We start from the raw sequence: 5,635 nt of genomic DNA, 5'->3' as shown, positions 1-5,635 counted from the left end.
AATATGCTCGTTACCTGCAGTTTTTGCCCAAATTCACCTGCACACGTTCTCAGACTAGCATCTGTGGAATTCGTCAAATAATAATCCTATGCTAACATTTATTCCTTCGGATGCTCGACTTTTGCACGATAGTTGACGGTCAAAATGGGTCGTTAGTGACCGTCAACAACGACGATGTCCATAATGTCAATATTTCACCAAGCAGAATTACTTACCTGCTCACAACCTTATTACCATACCTCAATCTTGGACGTTTGCATGCTGGAGTTTGGACATGATCGGGCCACTTCCAATAGCGCCAGGAGGTTTCACACATATCTTAGTGGCAGTTGACAAGTTTACTAAATAGATTGAAGTCAAGCCAATTACAAAGATATCTTCGGATCATGCAGTAGATTTCATTAGTGAAATTCTCCATCGATTTGGATTTTCCAATACCATTATCACATATTTGGGTTCAAATTTTACCTCACAATCATTTTGGGATTACTGCGAGAATTCCTGCATTGACGTCAAATATGTATCAGTTGCACACCCAAGGGCTAATGGTCAAATGGAACACATCAACGAACTGATTATTGATGGACTCAAGAAGTGGATCTTTGATGAAACAAGCAAGAAAGGAGGAAAGTGGTTTACAGAACTTCCAATCATAGTTTGGGGGCTACGCACTCAACCAAGCAAGGCTACAGGGCAAACAATTTTCTTTTTAGTCTACGGCTCCGAAGCAATCCTTCCTGTAGATATCATGTGGAAGTCACCACGACTAGAGATGTATGATCAAGTTGCAGCAGATGAAACTCGACAATTGGAGCTTGATTCACTTGACGAAATAAGGTGCAATGCTTTACTGCATTCTACTCGATATCTCCAGAGTATGCGACGCTATCATGATCGCAACATCCAAGAAAGATCTTTCAACATTGGAGATATTGTTCTTCGCCGAATTCAAGATGAAACAGGGCTACACAAACTCAACTCACAATGGGAAGGCCCCTTCATCATCTCCAAAGTTACAAGACCAGGTTCTTATCGACTAATTTATTCGGATGGTTAAGAAGTACCCAACTCATGGAATATCGAGCACTTATGAAAGTTCTACCCTTGATTTTATGATTGGATGTCCTCTGTTTTGCATACCATTAATAAAGAGATATGTTTTCCGAATCATCAACTACAATTCCAACCAATGGTCAGCAGTTCAAGCAGCATCAAGTCATCTGGTCCTTTCAGCAATCAGGAAAGACTGCAACTCAACCTTTCTTTGTCCCACAGAGTCAAAGGCACGAATATCCCAGGTCATCACACCCATTAAAATTATTCTCCCTAATTTACTCCACGAGTTATTCAGGGGTACTTTTACTTCGGAGTCATTACTCCAAGAACTACTTCGAGTACCAACCTTTCTTTGCTACGCAGAGTCAAAGACACGGGTTTATCGAGTAGTTAGGCTAGGAGCTATGCTCTCCGATGCCTAAGAGATGAGTTCTCTACTAACTACTTCAGAGTCTTTACTCCAAGAACTACTTCGAGTACCAACCTTTCTTTGCTACGCAGAGTCAAAGGCACGGGTTTATCGAGTAGTTAGGCTAGGACCTATACTCTCCGACGCCTAAGAGACGAGTTCTCTATCAACTATCTGCCAAACTTTTCCTTGCGTCACAGGGTCAAAAGGACAAAGCGCTAAAGATAGTACTCGATCTTCGAGTCAATATGTTTTTTATCAACATAAACAAAAAGGAAGATACTCCTTACACAAAGCCTGTGATAAAATACATGACACTTTCTCAAAGTAACAACGTCACATCACAAAAGGCATACATGTTAAAATTACACAGATCACGAGCATACTATTCTAGTTACTGCTCTAACATCTTTACAATTTGTTTGGCCACAAGCTCAGCCTCTTTTACATACTTGATGAACTTATCGTCATCACACTCGACAGACATACCGTCACCAAGAAGGGCTACTTTCGCCTCTGGCCAATAGGACTTAACAAGTCCCAGGACATGCACTACACACTGCTTGGAGGTCTCGGTCAGGTAGCCTGCAATTTATTGAGGAGCCTCATGTAGACGCTCCACCAAAGTCTTAATGGCACACCCTCTTCGACTGGATCGACCAAGTTGACTATAGCATGTGCAGCGGTCCGGTGCTCTAATAGCTCTTCCTTCAGGAGATCCTTCTCTGCAGTAACAGCTTTGTATTGTTCCACACTCTTGCACAGGTCTTTCTGGATCTCCTCTAAGGATTTCTTATGGTTCTCAGTCCCATCTGTTGGTAACATATATGAACATCAGCAATTGGAGCAACTCGACAACCAGATTCATAACTCTTACAGGAAGTTACCTCGATTCTTTTGGATTACTTCCTTTAATAATTCTACTTTCCGCTCGAGAGATGTTTTGTCCTTTCTCAGGATGCCATTCTCTTTTTTGAGCAACTTGATCCTCTGGCGATCTGCAGCAGTCTCCTTCAGCTTCTGACTTCAGAGATGACCGATTGGTCATTTGCTGCATAAAGAATATAGATCAGCTTTCAGTCCATATACAAAAGAAGACGGAATTTCACCACAGAAAATTTGGAGAACTCACGGATATTCGCCTGGAATTTCTTCAAATTATCAAACATCAGCTATGGATCATCTTCGAGATCATCGCCATGATTAAATTCGCAAGGAGGAGGCGATGCTTGCAGGGACTTTATCAAGTCATCATCTGACTCCCCCTCCTTTGTGACTTCTCCAGAAGCACATATTGGTTCATCTATATAAAGTAGTCGAGCAACAGGCAGTCTAACAGAACCATTATATGACGGCACAATGGGCTTGCCAGAGGGAATTTCCTGCGACGATGACCTTCTTGCGCCGGCCCCTCTCCTGGATGTCTCCTGCACATCAGAGACCTTCTCGGCACCTTGTGTGGCAGTGGCCGCAGTGATTTTTTCTTCAGTCCGTCGCTTTTGGTTTTGCGACTCATTAGGACTAACAAGAAAGCAAAGGTTGATATCAACAAGAGGATTATCATATCAATGGACAACATATATACAGATCGACTACATACCTGGCGACGGCACTGGCATTTCTCTTGTGTACAGTTGTCCTCGGCTTCTTGGGACAACTACTCGTAGCTTCCCCTTCAGGCAACTTGCTACGTTTATCAGATTTGACACCTCCCGTTTTACCCTTCAAAACTTCTGCAAGGGTAACATGATCATCGGAGTCAGAGTCAGATAGCGCTTCCGTCACATTGGGATCCAAATTACGACGAGTAAATGGTTGTGAGAGCTGGGTCTCAGATCGACTGGTCGGAAAATCTCAGGCAAAGGAGGATCTCTTTGAAACACCAACAAATCAGCCTGCAAAACAGATAACAGTCATCAGCTTACGTCAGAGGATATAACTACTCAATGGAACAGATTATCACCAGATTTGGAGGATTCTTGACATGATATAACTGAGGGATCTTTGGAACAGATTTCACTCCTTCAAGAACATTATGAATATGTTCCATTGCTTCGTCTTCATAAATCCTTTCGTGAGAAAACCGGGATGGATCTGTCAGGTCAGTATACTCAAAACCAAGATTACAGCGACTCTGCAATGGCTGAATCTATCTCCTGAGCCAAGCTAACATCACTGTCGCTCTAGTCACGTTGTTTTCTCTCAAACCAGCAATTTATCTCATCAATTCATCCTCTTCCTCCTTGTTTTGGCTCTCTCGAGGAGAGCAGGAGAGTGATTATCTATGTAGAACCACTCGGCTCTCCAATCTCCAATTTGGCGACGGGGAGTATACTGAATATACCTTTCCGACATTTCTGCGTGCAGCTGCATGTCGGCACCCCCTATTCTGGCAATGTTCCTAACATTTGGATGGGTTCAAGGAAAAGAGACTTTTGAAAAGATCAAAATGGGGGATGGATTTCAAAAAAAGCTTCGCACAAATGCACAAAAATTGAAATATGAAGAATAGAGTTTGGGGTCAAGTGATGAAGCTGGATTCCCCAATGAAACAACAAACCTCGCAGAAAATCACAAATGGGAATTGCAAGACCATGCTCGACATAAGATTTAAACAAGACCGTCTTCGCAACTTTCTCAAACGGCGAACTATGACCCTCCGCCGATTGCCATTGGATGATTGCTCTCGGTTACAGCATATGACGAGCAATAAGGGACGAGATTTCAGATTTTGACAACTTACTTTTCTTCCAGACATCAGCCATGGTCGCTTCCTTTCCTGTTCCTTGGCTGCTCGATTTCTTGGGCGCCATCTGGAATGTCACGAGTCTTTTCTCTCGCATAAGCTCGCGGGCTGATGGATTGATTTGGGAATCAAGGAATTGTAAGCAGACGGAGTATTTTGGGAGAAATTTGTGGCAACAGAGAGCAGAAGTAAGGGTGGAACCCTAGATTGGTTTGCAGAGCTTAAATAACTTGGTCAGTGGCAATTTCATAAATATTGGGAAGTTAAAAGGACACGCACCAGTTACGGAGCATTCTTAGCAATAAATAGTATGCCACGACTTTGATCCTTAACCCCAAATCATGGGATTTAGATTCAAGACTCGGGGGCTACTAGATATGTGTCGTAAATGGCATATTTTTCAAGGAATATTTGAATTTCAAATGAAAATTTGGAAAGATTTTTTGAAGATTGATTTGACCATCAGCCTGATTCTGTGATTCAACCTAAGACTCGGGGGCTACTCCATATGGAGCGCGAGTACATCACGCACCATGTATAGAAGAAGATTCGGGCTTGAGCACATCATAGCCTCAAAACAGCCAAGAAGGTATTCAGTAGAATACTCGAAGCACTCGATGGATTTCAGGACTGGATGATGAACTCCAGATGCAGTCGAAGCACCCGAAGACGCCTTCAGAAGTACTCGACGCCTGCAGGACTCGACCATGAAGAGCTCAGGGGCTTGTCAGACCCGAGGCAGCGGGACTGCTCACAAGCGTGGAATATTTTAGAGTAAGGGATAGCGCATGGATGTACCTTACCTCTACTGTAACTACTCGTACGACTGTAGGACTAGTTGATGTACAAGAAAACTACTCGACCTCGTTGGAGTAGGACTCTAGTAGTACTCAGCTAAGACTTTCCATGTAACCCTGTCCCCCCAGACTATATAAGGGCGGGCAGGGACCCCTCCAAAACATCTCAACACCTAAGGCAATACAAACGACCACACAGGACGTAGGGTATTACGCTCCAACGGCCTGAACCTGTCTAAATCTTTGTGTTCCTTGCACTATCACATTCTAATCTTGGCGAGTCCCTGCCTGCAATGAATCTCCTCGGGGTATACCTCGGAGAGCTTGGCGGTTAAACACCAACACACAAATCTCCCCAAGTAAGATTCGAAGTTACGACTAGTCAGTTAATAGCCGACCGCTCTACCACTGAGCTACTGAGGAACAAGGGGAGATTCGACCTCCTGGAGTTCAACTCCCGCTCTCAATGCGTGAACAATATGAGTTCGAAGCTTCTTTCGTAACTCCCGAAATTTCTTTGTAGTGTCTCCGTTCCATGCCTCATTTCATAGGGAAGCCCAAAGTGGCTCTATTTCATTCTAGTTCACTTCCTATCATTTAATATCTATCCCTTTGGTCTTATTGACA

General features: G+C 43.4%; 1 long non-coding RNA gene and 1 other non-coding gene across 2 annotated transcripts; both read right to left on the bottom strand.

Moving 5' to 3' along the window:
• Positions 1 to 1,779: 1,779 nt before the first annotated feature.
• On the bottom strand, positions 1,780 to 3,871 carry LOC120687628. The gene is made up of 4 exons (XR_005680791.1): positions 3,066 to 3,871; positions 2,598 to 2,986; positions 2,353 to 2,516; positions 1,780 to 2,277 (listed from the first exon to the last, which is right to left on the bottom strand). It is a non-coding gene; the product is annotated as an uncharacterized LOC120687628 (long non-coding RNA).
• Positions 3,872 to 5,359: 1,488 nt separating this feature from the next.
• TRNAN-AUU lies at positions 5,360 to 5,431 on the bottom strand. The gene has a single exon. It is a non-coding gene; the product is annotated as a tRNA-Asn (tRNA).
• Positions 5,432 to 5,635: the final 204 nt, after the last annotated feature.

This window comes from Panicum virgatum, chromosome 9N (genome assembly GCF_016808335.1).
Source record: "Panicum virgatum strain AP13 chromosome 9N, P.virgatum_v5, whole genome shotgun sequence".
NCBI classification, from domain to species: Eukaryota; Viridiplantae; Streptophyta; class Magnoliopsida; order Poales; family Poaceae; genus Panicum; species Panicum virgatum.
Note: the sequence above shows the minus strand (reverse complement) of the source record. Positions and strands in the feature narration are given on the sequence as shown.